Here is a 20,949-nt window from a genome sequence, read left to right as displayed (position 1 = left end):
GGTGTTTTGCAGCCATGGGCTTCAGCCTGCTGTATGTAGCCGCTCAAGTTGTCTCCGAAAGCATGGGTTCTGAGCATACGAACAAGTCTAGCAGTGCTGTGGCTCTCTAAAATAAATCTGACCCATGGAGCACTTACTTCTGCAACGCATCGCGCGTGGTTGAAGTGGGCGACGGCCAAGCTAGGGCGGAAATGCTGAGATGACATGTGTGGCTATCAGCAGCTGGCCTTTAATGCAAATCCTCCAAGTTCATCTGAAGTAGAGAAATAGGATTTTGCTCAGAATGGTCCTTCTGTCTTCAAATACTCAAAAGTGAAAAAAACATTTAAAGGAAGCAAATTTGAATCAAGTGCCACGAAGAGAGATTCTGTGTCATTTCTGAATTCCTTCTATACCTAGCACAGTGCCTCTCCTATTGCTGGTGCTCAGTAATGTCCGATAAATCATTGTGATTGGCTTGTAAGGGGGAGAACTGCCTTGACTAGGCAGGTCCCTTGAGAGTCTTTCTCTGCCTCCTGGATTTTTTTTTTTTAAGATTTTATTTATTTATTTGACAGAGAGAGAGACAGTGAGAGAGAGAACACAAGCAGGGAGCCCGATGCGGGGTTCAATCCCAGGACCCCGGGGACCATGACCTGAGGGAAGGCAGATACTTAACTACTGAGCCACCCAGGCGCCCCAGCTTCCTGGATTTTAAACAATTGGATTTATGACTAGTAAATTTAACAAGGAGATTTGGTTGCTGATTGAAAAACGGAGATAATGGTGCCTACAAAGGTGGAATGGCAGATTTTTCTGTTATGATTGTCTTCCATTAAATAGAAATAAAGACCTTCTTGCTGGCAAATTGTTTTTATTGCAAGAGCCTGCATTCTGTCATCTAAAATATAACTTCTGCCTGTAAACCATATTTTAATAGTTTGTAGAAAATCATGACACATGGCCGGGTGAAGACATAAAATAGTCACAAGTTATACTTATTGTTAATTTTTTTGGATATAACTAAATTTAAAATAAACTTGTCCAATTTTATTCGTCATTATTACCCTTAGCAATAGTAGTTGTATTTATCTGAATCCTACCACTCCATATCTTTATTCAAAAAAAAATTTTTAACTCACAGAAGTTTTTAATTGTTGAAATGGCTGTTACAGTTTTGTCTCCCTCCTATAGGAGCTCACCCCAATAACAGGCGTTAACCAAATAACAGTGCCCCTGACAGGATCTGCCTCTAAAAGTTCATGCTTCAAAGTGCATTCCTCATACTGCGTCTCCGCACCCACACAAGGAGATTTTGGAGGGTAGGTCTCCATCTTATAAGACACTGTGTCTTTTTTTTTTTAAGAATTTTTATTTATTTATTTGACAGAGAGAGAGAGAGAGCACAAGCAGGGGGAGTAACAAGTAAAGGAGAGGGAGAAGCAGGCTTCCTGCCGAGCAGGGAGCCCGATGCGGGGCTCGATCTCAGGACCCCGGGATCATGCCCTGAGCTGAAGGCAGACACTTAACCGACTGAGCCACCCAGGCGCCCCAAGACACTGTGTCTTATAAGACACCCTACCACAGCCCCCGTAAATTCCCACAATTCTTTCTAAAAAGAATAATTGCCTTAATGTGTTAATTCCTTGAAGGGAAGGACTTTGTATTTTTTTTTCTAGAAGTGATTGTGAAGCTTCTTCTTCAGGTTGGATGTTTGATCACTAACTTTGATAAAAAGAAACAGAAACCAAAGTGAACATGTTAGTCATCACCTGAATTGATAAGCAAACTGAAGATGATTTGAACTGATAAAATACCAACAAAAGCAAATATTTAGACGTTTACATTTCCAGGTACACACAGTTTTTCAAGAATACATCTATTGAATCAGTGAGCTGCGCCCATAGATTCAGGGTCCACTCTGGCCACAGCCACAGAAGTGCAGCTTATGAAGTTGATGAAGAAGTTCACATTGACATTATTCATACTTACTGAGCACCTACTAAGCCCAGCACTACCTTGAGCACTGTGAAAAATATAAATAAATAAATAAATAAATAAATAAATAAATAAATAAATGAAATTCTATGAAGAAGAAGTTACTAAGAATTCAAGGTAATTAGTCCCCAAATTAATGGTGTATGTGACCTTGCTTTGTGTGGCTTTCTAACTTTTTGTTGCAGGACCGCTTTACACTGTTAAAAATTACTGAGGACCCTAGGAGCTTTATCTATCAGTAATACCAAATTAGAAATTAAAAACTAAAAAATTCTTTACTGTATAGTAATTCTTTTAAAGTAATAAAATATTAATACAACATACTAATACAAATAACATGTTCCTAAGAAAAATAACTATATTTTCAAACAAAAACCATCAGTGAAAAAAGTGACATTGTTTCACATTTTTGCACACCTCTTTTATGTCTGGCTTCATAGAGAAAAGTTGCATTGTCAAACCCACCTGTCTATTCAATCTATTATAATGCTTTTGGTGGAAGTGTATAAAGAAAATTCGGCCTCACAGAGATATGTAACTGCAAAAGGAGAAGTATTTTAATGGCCATTTTGGATCGCGGTGGCTATTCGTCTTTGGTACTACACCAAACGTTAACAAGTGACAGTTTCTTAAAAGTTCGCTTCAATGTGAAATCTAAAACCATGCCATGAAAACCCATCAGTCTTTCCTGCAATTCAAATTTTGTAACATCATGAGTTGGTCTTTTGAAAAATATCTGCAGATCTTTGAAATGTCGACACTTCAGTTATACAATACAAAAACATGAACACTTGTTCATATCGCTACTGATCTCACTGGAAAAGTCTTGAAGTACTTAGAAGCTGTTGAACTCATTAATTGTTGAACTAATTTTCATTTAAAAGCTCAAATTTTATCATTAGGACATAAGCACTGTCACTTGTTTCCCTTGAAATGTCAGACTCAAGTTCCTCATTTTTGAGAAAAATGTCTGCCCAAGACACAGGACTATCGATCATTCGCTCCGATAAATGTGGTGTTCCATGGAAAAAGCAGCTAGTTGCTTGCAAATTGATCGCAAAAGTGCTCAAGTTCAAGAGCCTGCATTTGTTCATCTAAAATGTAAATTTCTGGGACTGTCTGGGTGGCTCAGTTGGTTGGGCATCTGCCTTTAGCTCGGGTCATGATCCTGAGGCCTCTGTCTTTAGCAGGGAGCCTGCTTCTCCTTCTGCCCCTCTTCCTTCTGCTTGTGTGAGCTCTCTCTCTCTCTCTCTCAATCTCTCTGACAAATAAAAATCTTTAAAAATAAATAAACAAAATGTAAATTTCTGTTTGTAAAACAGTTTTTAATAATTCAGAAAAAGTTGTGAGAGATGGGTCAGGGCAGGACCTAACAGTAATCACAAATTGTGCCACTGGCGCCTGGAAGGGAAGAATGCCATGACTATTGGTACAGCTTGGAGTCACTGCCTGGACTTGTCCTAAGGTTTGAGCCATTTAATCCACCATCAGTGCAAATGTCAGCCCAGTGAAATGGGCAAAGATGTTCTTAAAATATTATGAAAATGGTTGTTACCCTGCAGTCCAACTGAAAATGTATCAGGACCTCACCCTGAAAACTGCTGAGGGAAGGAGAACCTACCACACACAACCTAGTTTAAAGATTTAGCGGTTTTTTGTTTGTTTGTTTTAAGGATTTTATTTATTTATTTGAGAGAGAGAGAGACAGAGAGAACAAGAGAGAGAGAATGAGAAGGGAGGAGAGGGAGAAGCAGGCTCCCCGAGGAGCCAGGAGCCCGATGCGGGACTCGATCTCAGGACCCTGAGATCATGACCTGAGCCAAAGGCAGATGCTCAACCAACTGAGCCACCCAGGCGCCCCAGATTTAGGGTTTTAATGTCCCTTGATTTCTTTTTTTTTTTTTAAGATTTTATTTATTTATTTGACAGAGAGAGAGATAGCGAGAGAGGGAACACAAGCAGGGGGAGTGGGAGAGGGAGAAGCAGGCTTCCCGCTGAGCGGGGAGCCTAATGCGGGGCTCGATCCCAGGACCCCGGGATCATGACCTGAGCCGAAGGCAGACGCTTAACGACTGAGCCACCCAGGCGCCCCATAATGTCCCTTGATTTCAATTAGCTGCACCAGTGACTATGAGCTCAAGTATATAAAGTGATATATTCAATATGTCCTGATTATAGAGCCATGCTTCTGTCCCATTAAAATCACAGAGGTTTCAGCACCGGGTGGTGTATGGAATTATTGAATCACTACCTTGTATACCTGAAACTAAGGTAACACTGTATGTAAACTAACTGGAATTAAAATAAAAACAAAAAATAATAAATAAATAAATAAATAAATAAATAAATAAATAAATAAATAAATAAATAAATGAAATCACAGAGGTTTCTTTTGTAAGTGGCCACAGCAACTAGTTAGGTGCCAACAAGCAAACAAAAAAACAAATCCCATGACCAATTTTCTTCGGTCCTTAAAGGTAAAAGCATTTTCTGACCTTTTTTCTCCAGATTACCTCTGATGGATGGCTAGCAAGATGAGTTAGCCTGTCTGATTTCAGCAAGCTCCACAAAGGCAATCAAAAGGGAAGGAGAGGGTTACATGTCACCAACCCCACTTACTAAGATCAAAAGGTCCAGAGCTCCAGCAATTCAAAGCTTCTTTTCAAAACCTTTTATCAAGTAGGTCCATGTGCTTGCCACAGTCTAATTTAAAAGCAAGAGTGTTCGAAAATGGGTCAGAGATTTATAGCAATGCCAGAAGGAGACTCTGACTTGGTTTTTGGCCCTGTTACCTTTTTCTTTATATGGCAAAATATACCCAGTATAATAAGTATTTTTGGACATTTTATGTATAAAAGATAGTATACTCTATTGCCAAATATTTTATTGCATAGGAACAAAACAGCTTGCGGATTCTCCTTATAAAGACAAAATCCAGAAAAATATATGCTAAGAGTTAGCTTAGAGGAAAGGTTATAAAAGGGGCCAGAGCAGGATAAGGGAGTTCATCCTGTCTGCTTCCAGTTCACCCCAGACTGTATCTTCCTGCACCCTGTTCCCTCTCTAGAAAAGCAACATTGGGTCAAAAATGAGTGGGCCAAATTAATAGACTTTACATTTTTATTTTATTTTATTTTTTTTATTTATTCATGAGAGACAGAGAGAGAGACAGAGGCAGAGGGAGAAGCAGGCTCTCCACGGAGCAGGGAGCCCGATGCGGGACTCGATCCCAGGACCCTGGGATCATGACCTGAGCCGAAGGCAGACACTTAACCGACCAAGCCACCCAGGCGTCCCTAGACTTTACATTTTTTAGAACAGTTTCAGATTTCCAGAAAACTTGAGCAGGTAACATAAAGAATTCTCCTATACCGCCCCCTACCCACGCGCACACACACAGCTTCTCCCATTACTAACATCTTGCACTGGTGTGGTATGTTTGTTACAATTAATGATCCAATATTGATGCGCTGTAATTACCTAAGTTCAGAGTTTACATTAAGGTTTACTCTAGGTGTCATATAGTGATATGGGTTTTGACCAGTGCATAATGTCATGTATCCACCACTCTAGTATCATACAGAATACTTTCACCACCCTAAAATCCCCTCTTCTCTACCTGTTCATCCCTCCCCCTTCAACCCCTGGCAACATACATCAAAGCAAATAGTAGACTTTCTTTTCACCGACCAGCGAGACACCTGGTAATTTTCTGACTGCAACACAACAGTATAAACTGACAATAAAATAAGATCTAAAAAATATCCTCTTGAAAATGAAAACTTGATTTATAAATAATTCTTCAAAGGGAAACTAAAACTTATATTACACATTATTTAAGGATTAATGACAATAAAGAAACAAAACAAACAAGCAAAAGGGAAAAAGAGAGAGAGAGACAAAACAAGAAACAGACTCTTCACTATAGAGAACAAACTGATGATTACCAGAGGGGAGGTGGATGGGGGTGGAAGGGAGGATGGGTGAAATAGGCGGGGGGTTAAGGAATGCACTTTTTGTGATAAGCACTGGGTGATGTATGAAAGTGTTGAATCACTATATTGTACACCTGAAACTAATATAACACTGTATGTTAACTAACTGGAATTAAAATAAAAACCATTAATTAATTAATTAATTAATCAATTAATTCAAGATTAAGAAAGGCCCTTGGAAAACTGGTGAAACCTTCAAATATTAGTTTAAAAAAGTATTTCGGGAATTAAAGACTATGATCCTGCCAAAAAAGTGAAACATGAAGTAAAGTTATTTCTGGAATAGTTCTGTCAGAAATTTTTTATTCTGAAAATTGGCATGGAGTTTTCATTACAATCTTAACTGCATTAAATCTAAGATTGATTCACTTAAAAAAAGAATTAATGACAATATAAATACTCCACAGAAAACTCAAGAAATACAGCCAATGCCATTTTCAATAGAAAATCCATAACCTTAGACATTTTACTAATACATAAGAAAAATTTCAATTAAATGAAAAAAGCATTCAACTTAAGAAGCTTAAAAAAGCATAACAAATCAAAAATAGTAAGAGTAAAGAATGAATAAATATAAATCAGAAATAAATGATTTGGAAAGAAAATAAAAGCATCAGAATGAATAAGACTTATCAGTACACAGATGCAAAGAAAACTAACCTATGAGAGAGAAAGCACAACTCTATATTACTAGAAAAAAAATTTTTACGAGTTTACAAATCATAGGTACAGGTCAAAATTTTTGTAAAGAAATACTGTGTAAAACTTTATAATTGTCATAACTGTTTTCTAGAGAAACTGAAATTAACAGAATTTACCCCCCTCCAAAGAAACCATTTTTTAATTGAAAACACAGTTAAAGATTTATCCCTAGAAAGTAGATAAGACCTGATTAATTTTATAGATAAGTTACAGCAAACCTTCAAGGAATAGGTAATATCTTTGGTATTTATTAGTTCCAAACAAACAAAAAGTTGGGAAGGTTTCCATTTCTCTAGACCTGCATGGCCCTGATCCCAAAATCTGACCAGGACTGCAAACAGAACTAACTGAGGAAATCTATTCACAAAAATGTCTTAGTCCCTTTGGGCTGCTATAACAAAATACCGTAGAGTGGGTGGTTTATAAACAATAGAAATTCAATTCTCACAATTCTGGAGGCTGGGAACTCCCAAGATTAGGTGCCAGCAGGTTCGGTAAGGGTCCACTTCCAGGTTTGTGGCTTTTTTTTGCTGTGTCCTCACTTGACAGAAGCGGGGGGAAAAGAGGTGAGGGGGTTCTCTGGGTCTCTTTTATAAAGACACTAATCCCATTTGTGAAGGCTCCACCCTCATGACCTTATCACCTCCCAAAGACCCCACCTCCGAACACCATCACATTGGGGGTTAGGATTTCAACATATGACTTTTGGAAGAACATAAACTTTCAGTCCATTTATAGAAATGTTCATTATATATATATATAATGATATATATTATATATATATAATGACTTTTAATAAATTTTGATAACTATTCCTACTGATCAAAATACTCAGTAAAGTAGAAATAGATGGATACTCATTATCACGATGCTTCTCTCTCCCCATACCACCCCACCCCACTTGTGTGTGTGGGGGGGTAATCTAGACATATTCCAAATCAGGAACTAGAAAGGTGCCCTTGATCAACATTTATATTTAATATTGAAAAATCTAATTAATATTTCTCACACCAGCAAGGCTGTAATTTTACTGGCAAAAATCAGGTCCCACTACTTGACCAAAGGATCCTGCCCTTCCCAACTCCTCTATGAACAAGGAATGCGGTGGAAGATTGGGGTCCCTCTCCTGGTACTCAAACTCCAGTGCATCCTGTTCTTGTCTGCCAATCTATAGACATCCCACCAGTCCTGCATCTGAAGCTTTCCTCACAGATCCATGGGAGCCTGTCCCTACGTCCTTCTCCACGCCCTTGGTATATTGGTTAGGATTTGGTCAGGGTAGCAGACCTTCTGTGAATATTAAGGATAAGGAACTTATTATTCCAATTAGACCTTGGATAGTTGTGAGGTGAAAGTAAAGTTCTGGAAAGGATCAGAGAAAACTCACTAACTAGCCCTGGGGTGGGTAACTGAGTCAGCGCTGGCCAGAAGTTAGGCACACACAGCTGCTGGATGGCTGGGACCGGTGGAGACGTTCATGGAAAGTCGGTGGCTCCTCATAGTTGCCACCTATGTGAGTTGCAACGAAGAATCTGGTGGTGCACGTGGAGTTACTGCTAGTCAGTGGTCAGCGATGAGAAACACCATGTGGTGTTGGAAGAGCAAGGACATAGTGGAACCCACCAGCACCTTGGTCTCTCACTGCCTCAGACCAAAGATGACCTTTGGAACACAATAGCCGCTGATTCATCTCTCACTCCCAAACCTCTTGCAAATTTCTCCTGTGGCCAGTCCTAACCTGGGTCAACAGGGGAAAGAATTCTCAGAAACATAGGTCCTAATTACCTACCATGAGAAAGAACAAAACTTCATGGTTTGCCAAATGACCAGAAATAAACTTCATCAGCAATACATTGGATTTATACATAAAAAAATCTGAAACATAAAACATTACTGAAAGATATAAAAGAAAATATGAATAAATAAGAGGTATTGATGGATAAAAAGAATCAATATTATGGCGACATCAGCTCTAAATTAATCTATAAATTTTGTGCAATCCAAATCAAAATTAGAGTCAATCAAGAATGCTTCTTAAAAAAAAAAAAAAAGAATGCTTCTAAAAGATTGTCTAACAGACAGACAAAAAAAATCTAATCTGAAAAATAAGAGAAATTGGAGGTGGGATTGACAATACAGAGTTTGTCCCACAGATATTTAAAAACACATATATTAGTAAATTTATGTGAGTCATTAGCACAGGAATGGATAAACTGATAAATAAGAATAGAAACAATAGATCTAATAATAAGTCCAGATATGTACAGAAGGTAAAGATCACTTTTAAAATCAATAGGGAAATATGATCTATTTAAGAAAGATATTGGAAAACTAAATCACTATTTGGAGGGGGAAGAGAAATATAGCAAGATCCCTGCCTTTTCCTTTATATCAAAATAAATTCCAGATATCTCTAAGATTTAAAGATTTGAAAAATAAAATTATATAAAGTACCATAAAATGATTTGGTGTAATATTTCGATAGAAAAGCAAGCATATCACACACACACATGAACAGAAATAAAAAGACTGATAAATTTTAAATATATGAAGTTGATAAATTTAAATATATAAAGTTTGAAGCTTCTATTTAAAAACACACCATATCCTTTGCCTCTTTGGTTAGATTTATTCCTAGGTATCTTATGGTTTTGGGTGCAATTGTAAATGGGATCGACTCCTTAATTTCTCTTTCTTCTGTCTTGTTGTTGGTGTATAGGAATGCCACTGACTTCTGTGCATTGATTTTATATCCTGCCACTTTACTGAATTCCTGTATGAGTTCTAGCAGTTTGGGGGAGTCTTTGGGGTTTTCCACATAAAGTATCATATCATCTGCAAAGAGTGAGAGTTTGACTTCTTCTTTCCTGATTTGGATGCCTTTTATTTCTTTTTGTTGTCTGATTGCTGTGGCTAGGACTTCTAATACTATGTTGAATAGCAGTGGTGATAGTGGACATCCCTGCCACGTTCCTGACCTTAGGGGGGAACCTCTCAGTTTTTCCCCATTGAGAATGATATTGGCTGTGGGTTTTTCATAGATGGCTTTTATGATATTGAGGTATGTACCCTCTATGCCTATACTCTGAAGAGTTTTGATCAAGGAAGGATGCTGTACTTTGTCAAATGCTTTTTCTGCATCTATTGAGAGAATCATATGGTCCTTGTTCTTTCTTTTGTTAGTGTATTTTATCACGTTGATTGATTTGCGGATGTTGAACCAACCTGTGGCCCAGGGATAAATCCCACTTGGTCATGGTGAATAATCCTTTTAATGTACTGTTGGATCCTATTGGCTAGTATTTTGGTGAGAATTTTTGCATCCATGTTCATCAGGGATATCGGTCTGTAATTCTCCTTTTTGATGGGGTCCTTGTCTGGTTTGGGGATCAAGGTAATGGTGGCCTCATTAAGTGAGTTTGGAAGTTTTCCTTCCATTTCTATTTTTTGGAAGAAGTTGTTGCAGCTGAGGTCGAAGAGGTTGCTGCCTGTGTTCTCCTCAAGGATTTTGACGGACTCTTGTCTCACATTGAGGTCTTTCAACAATTTTGAGTCTATTTTTGTGTGTGGTGTAAGGAAATGGTCCAGTTTCATTCTTCTGCATGTGGCTATCCAGTTTTCCCAACACCATTTGTTGAAGAGACTGTCTTTTTTCCATTGGACATTCTTTCCTGCTTTGTCAAAGATTAGTTGACCATAGAGTTGAGGGTCCATTTCTGGGCTCTCTATTCTGTTCCATTGATCTATGTGTCTGTTTTTGTGCCAGTACCATGCTGTCTTGATGATGACAGCTTTGTAATAGAGCTGGAAGTCCGGAATTGTGATGCCGCCAGCTTTGCTTGTCTTTTTCAACATTCCTCTGGCTATGCGGGGTCTTTTCTGGTTCCATACAAATTTTAGGATGATTTGTTCCATTTCTTTGAAAAAAGTGGATGGTATTTTGATGGGGATTGCATTGAATGTGTAGATTGCTCTAGGTAGCATTGACATCTTCACAATATTTGTTCTTCCAATCCATGAGCATGGAACATTTTTCCATTTCTTTGTGTCTTCCTCAATTTCTTTCATGAGTATTTTATAGTTTTCTGAGTACAGATCCTTTGCCTCTTTGGTTAGATGCAAGCTGGTGCAGCCACTCTGGAAAACAGTATGGAGGTTCCTCAAAAAGTTGAAAATAGAGCTACCATACAATCCAGCAATTGCACTATTGGGTATTTACCCCAAAGATACAAAAGAAGGGATCAGAAAGGGTATGTGCACCCCAATGTTTATAGCAGCAATGTCCACAATAGCCAAACTGTGGAAAGAGCCAAGATGTCCATCGACAGATGAATGGATAAAGAAGATGTGGTACATATATACAATGGAATATTATGCAGCCATGAAAAGGAATGAAATCTTGCTATTTGCAACGACATGGATGGAACTGGAGGGTATTATGCTGAGCGAAGTAAGTCAATCAGAGAAAGACATGTATCATATGACCTCACTGATACGAGGAATTCTTAATCTCAGGAAACAAACTGAGAGTTGCTGGGGTGGGGGGTGGGGTGGGAGGGATGGGGTGACTGGGTGATAGACACTGGGGAGGGTATGTGCTCTGCTAAGTGCTGTGAATTGTGCCAGACTGTTGAATCTCAGATCTGTACCTATGAAACAAATAATGCAATATATGTTAAGAAAAAAAAAAGAAGAAGATAGCAGGAGGGGAAGAATGAAGGGGGAAATCGGAGGGGGAGATGAACCATGAGAGACGATGGACTCTGAAAAACAAACTGAGGGTTCTAGAGGGGAGGGGGGTGGGAGGATGGGTTAGTCTGGTGGTGGGTATTGAGGAGGGCACATTCTGCATGGAGCACTGGGTGTTATGCACAAACAATGAATCATGGAACACTACATTTAAAACTAATGATGTAATGTATGGGGATTAACATAACAATAAAAAATTTAAAAAAAAATAAAATAAAATAAATAAAAACACACCATAAAAAAGATTTGGAAATAACTGGCCTAGAGAAAAATATTTGCATTACATACAAAAGACACCCAATTTATAGTTCAGGTGAGGGTGTGGGAAACAGGTACTTAGGTATCACTGTGGAATTATAAATTTATATAGTATGCAGCAAAGTATAAATTTAGATAATGTGTATCAAAATATAAAATGACCCAATAAACTAACTTTTTAGGAATTTACCTAACATGTTTACCAGGAGAATTTTATTACAACATTGTTTATATTACCAATCAAAAGGAAACTCTTTCAGGGTGCCTGGCAGGCTCAGTCAGAAGAGCTTATGACTCTCAATCTCAGGGACATGGGTTCCAGCCCCATCTTGGGTGTGGAGAGTACTAAAAAATAATAATAATAAAATAAAATAAAACAAAAGAGACTCTCTGGACTAAATTGCTGCATGATAAAATATTATGTATCCATTAACAATAATGACAAAGATCTTGATCTTTTGACAATAGAAACCTAAGACATACTGTTGAGTAAAAAACGCAAGTTGCATAACCCCATTAATGTAAAGGTATACACATATGCCCTAAATTATATAAATACATAGAGAGATGTCTGGAAAGATGTTTATCGCCTTGTTCAGAGTTGTTATCTCTAAAAATCTGGGTATCAGGTTCCTGACCCCTCTTTTTTGAAATAATTAAATTTTTATATTAAGCATGTAAAATCTAAAAATTTGTTACATTTAAGATTTTTTTCTAAACAAGGCATTTCTTTCACCTCTAGGATAATCCCTCTCCAGGATGCCTTCCTCCTTAGTCACAGGACAGCTGCCTTGCCAGACGGGCCTCTGGGTAGAAAATCCTGCAGAAATAAATTTGCTGATCCATACACGTAACTGCCTTTTTTGGAGCTTGATCCTGGATCTGGATCCTGTATTACTTGGAGGAGCTGGTGCCTACAATCAAAGTGCTTCATTTACGGAGACACTGTTGGATTGTACAACAGTCATATCTCACTGGGAGCTTAGAAGAATCAACCACTGAGCGTTCCTTCTTGTGTCTGTAAACATTTATATGAGAAGAGATGAGATCGGACTAAGGGAGAAGTAATAACCAGTCCTAGCTACTTCCCGGGAAATCAGACAAGAACTCCCCAGATGATCAAAATGTCTAAGGCAAGGAAGATTTGCTAATCCTGGAAGAGCTGAAAAGAAAGGAATGGAAAAGGTAAAATGGCAGTAGGAACAAAATATTTGTTTACCACCTACCAGCTGTTTTACTGGAGCTTTCCGATGCTCAGGGACACATATACAACCTTTGGGGAGAGTGATACTATTAGTCTTGTTTTACTGAAGACAAATAGGTTCAGAGAAGTGAAGAAACACATCCAGAGGTCACACAACCGGGATAGCCTAGAAGTTGTCCGAGGCTGGGACAAATCCAAATGTATGCCTCTCTCTAGTCTAATTATGTAATTTCATTTGTATGAAATGAACAGATTTGAACCTGATTTGAACAGATGAATCTGGGTGAAAAGGATATCAAGAGAAATTATCTAATTCTTTGATTTTTGGTAAAGCTGGATTATAACATTGCGGTACAGCTGAATTCGATTCAACATATTATTTATTACTGGTATCTATGTAGAGGGCAGGGTGCTTTATAATCTTGGAAGGAATAAAACTGAACACAGTTAGTTAAAATACGTATCAGGATATTATGATGAACTAAATTACCACCACTGAAGGCACCTGGAAGCAGCATTTTTGAAGTCCAATGTTTATCAAGACTTTCAGCTTACTTACCAAGCTTTAAAAAAAAAAGAAAGGAAGTGTACTTGGCTTCTCTTCTTATGACTAGAAGAATATCAACCTTTTATGGTCCTATATTTGCTATCTCATTTGCTTTTCTAGACTCTTCTGCTGGTCTACATATGTCTTCCTGAGCCATTGACAAAGCACATTCTACCATGTCACCTTCTTTTTTTTTTTTTTTAAAGATTTTATTTATTTATATGACAGAGAGACACAGCGAGAGAGGGAACACAAGCAGGGGGAGCGGGAGAGGGAGAAGCAGGCTTCCCGCGGAGCAGGAAGCCTGATGCGGGGCTTGATCCCAGGACCCTGGGACCATGACCTGAGCCGAAGGCAGACGCGTAACGACTGAGCCACCAGGCGCCCCTACCATGTCACCTTCTAATATGATAGGTTTTCATTCTGATCCATCCTAACCAACCCGAGGTAGCTGGGAGGGAAGCAATGCTATCCATTACAACAAAAAGAGGAGCAGTCTTGACAGAAATGAGAAGATAATGTGTTTGATTTTATATTATAGTAACCCCAGCACTGACTTGGGTCACTGATTTTGGCACAAGCAGTCAGGTAAGTTTAGAGAATCCATGGCAACTTTCCCTCATTCATAGATAAAGAAACAGTGATCTGAAGAGTTAAGATGTCTAATATCTTGGGGGAAAAAAAAAACTTTTCCAACAAATCTTCTGGAGGCTGCCTGCTTTTCCTCCATGTTTCCTCATTTTCTGTAGCCTGAGCTGTTTTCACTCCATGTTCATCTGCTGGTGCTCATGTTTGGACAACAGCCGGGTGGGCTACCAACTTGTTATTCCATTAAGTCTTTCTGATAAAGCAGGAAGTTAAGGGCCTAAAGTGACTCCCATCCTGTCTGCCAATATTTTTCCCACGTAGGTTCTAATTTTCAGTTCAATTCCTCAAACATTTACTAAATGCCAACCCATAAGCCAGGAGAAGGCACTATGCCTTGGAGTTCTAAGAATAAACAACTTAGTCCCTGTTCTGGACACCTCTGTTAACAGCAAATAGTAGTTCACACAGATTGAGTACTTCCTAGGCATTGTTGTAAGGGCTTCACATATATTACTTATGTAATCATCATGACTTGTCAGCTAAGTGCTATTATTATCCCTGTTTCACGGATAAGGTGAAGGAAGTTACTTCAGAGGACTCTGCAGCCAAGTGGCTGAGCCGGGATTCACACGTAGGCGGCGATCTTTTTCCAGAACCCTCGGCTCTACCCCACTGTGGAGAGAAACCAACAGGTAAGCAAATAAATTCCACCTCAGTGGGCTTCTCCATGTCCATGGGATTTCTAAAATCCCACCCCAACCCCTGAATCAAAAAGAACGTGGCAAGGATGTACACTATCATTATATGTTAGAAGTTACACAGATGACATAGCTGTGCAGGTCCGGTTGAAAAGCACAGACCTCGCCCCCTCCCGCCCACGGCTCAGTCCCTCTGCTCCCATCATGATTATTCCCTTGCTATTCCTAGACCGTGCCAGCCATGCTCCTGCCTGGGCTCTTTGTACTTACTGTCCCCCTGTCTGGAACCCTCTTCCCAACATATGCACATAGCCAACTTCTTTCCTTCCTCCAGTCTGGGCAGAAATGTCTTCTTATCAAAAGGCCCACCAAGACCGCTATACCTAAAATAACATGTGCACACACACACAAATCTCCTACTGTCACTCCCTACCCCCTTATCTTGGCTTATTTTCTTCCCAGAACTTAGCAACCACATCAGATACACTTTATATACATATACATATACATATACATCATATACATATATATATATACACATACACACATATATAGGTATTTTTTTTTAATTTTCGCTTCCCTCCCCTACTTCATAATGAAAATTCCATGAAAACAGGGACTATTTTGGTCATGGCTACTAGTAAGCGCTCAATAAATATTTGTAGAATACATGAACAACAAATTAATAAATCCCTGCAGCAGCACCATATCCATGTTCAAAGCAGAAAGGAGGGGAAGAATTGTTCTAGAAATCAAGAAAGGAAATGTTCAACTGTTAATGTCTGTGGACCCTGCTCCTGGGCTCCCGGGGAAGCTATACTTTAACCTTTACCAAGGTCAGAATGACTTGGCAAAACCTCAAAGCATGGGCTCTATTTCTGCAACCAGCACACATTGTATGTCTGCTTCATTAAAAAAATAAATAAATAGCCAAAAAGGAGCATTCCAAACATAAAGATATGAAAAACAAACCTCTCTGGTTCCCATAAGGTAAAAGTCATACAGCCTTGTACATACTAAAAACATCAGATAAAGTCTGTAACTTTCTGGAATGTCCTTTGTCATGACGATCTGTAACTCTTCACGTAAAAAGCATATATAACCCTGCACCAAACGTTCCTTCTCCTGAGCATTCTCTTCTTTGTGAAGATTGTGTATCCTGGGCAGTTGTCCTAACTTGGGCTTGAATAAAACTCTTTTCCTTTCTCTTTAAAATTTTAGAAAAGTGTTCTTCAGTGTAGAAGGGCACAATGTTTGTGCTTGTATCAGAAAAAGGAAAAACTTTGCCAGGCCCCCTGACTTCCATTTATGTCCCTTTGAGTATATTGTCTCCCCCCAGCAACAACGGCAAACAAGGGAGGGCTGGCTAGGAAAGCAACTATTTACCTTTTACCGCCTGCCAATGGAGGCACTCAAGGGAGAAGGGTTAGGAATGGTGTTAGATTAGCCAAAATTCAGTGTTGCCACAAGAGACAAGACTAACTGAAACAAACATAAAAGGATCGTTATTTATTTAAAAGAGATAAATTCCTCAAAAACACCTAAAATGTCTACAAGGTTTAAATTACGTATCTATTCTTCCCACCGCTATCCAGGACTGGTAGACTGGACATGAAATAACCAATGGGCCAAATGACCCAAACTCTTTTTCTATTGCTATGAGGATATATATTTGCCAATTAAGATGGAGATCAATAAGTGGGCTGGAGACATAGATTTGGGGGGACTTGGGGAGCACGAAACCAAACACTCTCATTTTATAGCTGAGGAAACAGGCCAGATGGTTATACAACTTACTCAAAGCCTCCCAACTAAATTAGATGTAGATAAAAAATAGAAAAGTTTTGGGGCGCCTGGGTGGCTCAGTCAGTCAAGCATCTGCCTTTGGCTCAGGTCATGATCTTGGGGTCCGGGGATCCCAAGGAGCCCCTCCCTCTCCTTTTGCCCCTCTCTCTCTTCTCTCCCCGCCTCCCCACTTGTGCTCTCTGCTCTGTCTCTTAAATAAAAAAATAAAATCTTAAAAAAAAAAGAAAAAATTTAAATTTACTCCAAGGGCATGGGTGGGTGTCTTCATTTCCTATCACCACTGTAACAGATGACCAGAAACTTCGTGGCTTCAGACAAATGCACACTCTCACACTTCAGGAAACCAGAAGTCCAAACCACATCACCTCGGTTCTTATATACATGCATACATCACTTTTTACCATGGCTAGCTCTCACTCCTACTTCCAAATTTGGCTAAGGTGTTGCTTTTGTCTGGATCAAGTTTGCCTGCTGGGTGCCCTATTATCATATTATAATTTCTCTGTCACCTTACCTAAATCCTTGAGGGGCTGGGATCTTATTTTTTCTCTGTATCTCCAGCCTTTGACACAATTAATGAGCACTCAATAAATGACAAATGGATGGATGGATGGATGGATGGATGGATGGATGGATGGATGGATCTAGAGAAAGTGAGAAGGTATAACTCTTACACCAAAGATAATGGCTAAGAATAGGAAGTTAGCATTTGCTGCATAACAAACAGCTCCAAAACTTAATGACTTAAACCAATCCTGGTTCTTCAGGTCACTATTAGGGCTGGACTGAGCTACATCATTTTTCTGATCTGATATGGATCCTCTCATCTTGACTGGACTTGTATATGCTTCTCCTGACAGCTGGTGAGTTGACTGAGGCTGGGTGGTTTATGATAGCCTTGCTAAGCCAGTTGGGACAACTGGGGCCTCTCTCTACATGGCTGTTCTACGCTGACAGGCTACCAAGTCATGCTCACATGATAGATTCAGGGTTCCCAGCAGTAACAGCAAAAGCTGTATGGCTTCTTGAGACCTAGGGTCAGAACTTCCCCCAAAGAAACTTGATCCAAGAAAGTTACAAAATGAAATACGAAGGATGGGAAAATAGACTTCAGTTCTTAATAAAAAGAGTTGCAGGGGCGCCTGGGTGGCTCAGTCGTTAAGCGTCTGCCTTCGGCCCAGGTCATAATCCCAGGGTCCTGGTATTGAGCCCCGCATCGGGATCCCTGCTGGCAGGAAGCCTGCTTCTCCCTCTCCCACTCCCCCTGCTTGTGTTCCCTCTCTCGCTGTGTCTTTCTCTGTCAAATAAATAAATAAAATCTTTAAAAAAATAATAATAATAAATAAATAAATAAAAAGAGTTGCAAATTACTGCAGCCATTTTGAAAATTGGCCTTAGAAGGGGATGAAAGGAGTCACTGACTTTCACTATTTCATGCTGCACTAAGACTGTCCCTTTAATTTTTATGTATCTTTTCATCTCCAATCTACACTCTCATTCCTCTCCCCCTGCCCAAACCATCCTGTTTTGCTCATTGTGCATCTTTTTGTTTGTATACCTTCCTACAAAATGTATATCGGTGTTATGTGTGCACGCGCTTTCATGTTATGTAAAATTTCATTTTGTGTATGTCATTCTGTTTCTTTTTTACTCAGCTTTATGCCTTTAAGGTCCATCCATGATCCTATGATCCATCTACTGTCATTCTTATGTTTATGGATCTACCCTATTCAATCATGCTATGCTTTTAAGCCATTGTTGGATTCAGTTAGCTCACGTTTTAGTTAAGGACTATGCATTTACATCCAACAGGGAAATTGGCCCATGATGAGCACCGGGTGTTGTATGTAAGTGATGAATCACTCAATTCTACTCCTGAAACTAATATTACACTGTATGTTAACTAACTGTAATTTAAATAAAAACTTGAAATAAACGTAAATAAACCAATAAATAAATTATGAAGATGATTGTTTAATATGAAAAAAAAGAAGTCGGCCCATATTGTTTCATAAATGCAGAACATAGTCCATATGTTACTCATCCTTTGGTATTTCTGGCAGCTTTCTTGATGGCTTAATAAATGGTCTGTTTTCTTTGTGGAACTTCTCCTGTGTCCCTCTTATAATGTGTCTATGTGTGGGTCTCTCCTTGGTTTCTCCAAACATTTCTTCTTTTCTTTTCTTTCTTTCTTTTCTTTTCTTTTTTTTTTTTTTTTTTTTACATTTTTCTCTTTCAGGGATAAGTATAGCACTTATACTTCTATCTTCTGGGTTCTTGCGTTTGGTTTTTCTTTTAAATTTTCTATCTCTTGACCCTTTCCTTCAAGGAGAGTTCCTCATCTGACATTTTAACTCACAAGTTTAGTCTCAGCTGTATTCCTCCAAGTATTTATCCCCTCACCATATTGTTGATCTCAACTATTCAGTTTTTCATACCTGCTTCCATTTTGTTCTTTTTTACTCCGTGGCCTTATTTTGCAGTGCCCCTTATCTCTCCGGGTGCACTTAATTCCGTGTCAGTGTGTCAGTGAGAGATTGGGATGGCTGATGCAGTCTGACTTACTGTCTTCAAGGCAGTTACTGTGACTCAACACTCATTTCCCCTGGGGCAAGAGATCCCTTTCCAGGGAATGTGTTTTGGGGAAGAGCCAAAAGCCCTAGTTTGTGTCACTGTGGGTGATTGTAAGGGGAAGTGGGATGGGCCCCTATCGGAGAGCCCCAGACGCCATAGAAGCATGGTTGGTGGCTCCCATTTGCTGCTTCTTCACCAAGCAACTCCTCCAGCCAGAATTTGACATTTAAATCTTTAGGGACACACAAAGCTGAGGGGGAAGGCTGGAAGTCAGCAAGTCGGTCTGCACCTGTTTCCTGACTCCTCAGTCCAACAGCTTCTGCATTGCCCTGAGGTCACACGGGGGCGAGGCAAACGTCATGCCTTACAAGAACAGAAATTCTCTTATAGTTCTGGAGGGAGGTTTGAAATCCTAAATCAGTTTCACTAGGCTAACAGATCAACGTGTCAGTAGGACTGGTTCCTTCTGGGGACTCCAAGGGACCGTCCATTTCCTTGACTTTTTCAGATTCTCGCGGCACCTTCTATCTTCACAGTACATCTGATCTCTGCTTCTGTGGCTACATCACCTCCTCCTCTGACTGAATCCCCCTGTGTCCCTCTTATAGGGACTGTTGTGATCCCATCAGGCCCCTAGATAATCCAGGATAATCTCCTCATCTGGAGATTCTTTGGGGGAGAGAGGGGCAGAGGGAGAGAGAGAGAATCTTTTTTTTTTAATTTAAATTCAATTAATTAACAAAGAGTGTATTATTAGTTTCAGAGGTAGAATTCAGTGATTCATCAGTTGCATACAACACCCAGTGCTCATTACATCCCGTGCCCTCCTTAATGTCCATCACTCAGTTACCCCATCTCCCCACACCCCCTCCCCTGCAGCAACCCTCAGTTTGTTTCCTATGATTAAGATTATGGTTTGTCTCCCTGGGAGAGAGAGAATCTTAAGCAGGCTCCACACCCAGCACAGACCCCAATGGGGCTCCATCTCACAATCCTGAGATCATGACCTGAGCCGAAATCATGAGCCACCCAGGCACCCTCCTCATCTCAAGATTCTTAACTCAGTCACATCTGCAAAGTCCTTTTGCCATATAGAGGTGATATTTTCAAGTTCCAAGGAGTAGGATGTGGACATATGGGGGAGCCATTAATCCACCTACCACAACTACCCAGGCTTGTTTAAGCTGAGGAAACTTAGATTACACAAACATTTTTGAAACACCTACTAAGTACAGAGTGTTATCCTATGCGGGGGAGAGGTGTTGGGAAGCACAAAATTTATACATATACATGAGATTACATGTCTCCCTATAAAGGAATTCAGAGTACGGATGTGATACAGAAGACACACATGTGGAAAAATGGGATGTGGGCTTCATAGGAAATTGACCTGCTTCAAAAAAAAATTGTCACATTTCAATTCTCTTGGTGGCATGGCCATGCGAGCAGGATTTCCGGATTCTAGAGGATGGGTACTCCCCTGGACTTGACATGAGGCAGGGGGCACTCGTCTTAAACCATCAGCCTTTGTTATGGGGCAGGTTCTGAGCACTTGGGTGCCAGGATCGGGGAGGTGGTGTAAAATGGATAAAGCTCAGATCCTCTCCTTAAAAGGCGTTCAGGCTACTGAGAGAGACAGACAACAAATGGTGGGGAATCACACGGTGGGTTGGAGCAGGGTTGTCACCAAGGGTCAAGGAGAGCTGGCTAACCACCAGGCCGCAATACCAACGAAAGTTCCACAAGTTCCTGGATGAAGAAGGAGATAAGGGAGGCCCCGCTGGGAGAACCACAACTACACCGAGGCTCGAAGGGGCAGATGCTTCCTGCATACAGTGAGCAGCCAGGTGC

This window comes from Mirounga leonina, unplaced genomic scaffold (assembly GCF_011800145.1).
Source record: "Mirounga leonina isolate KUSES-001 unplaced genomic scaffold, KU_Mleo_1.0 Mir_127, whole genome shotgun sequence".
Taxonomy (NCBI): domain Eukaryota; kingdom Metazoa; phylum Chordata; class Mammalia; order Carnivora; family Phocidae; genus Mirounga; species Mirounga leonina.
The sequence above is the reverse complement of the archived record's forward strand: the minus strand, read 5'-3'. Positions refer to the sequence as shown.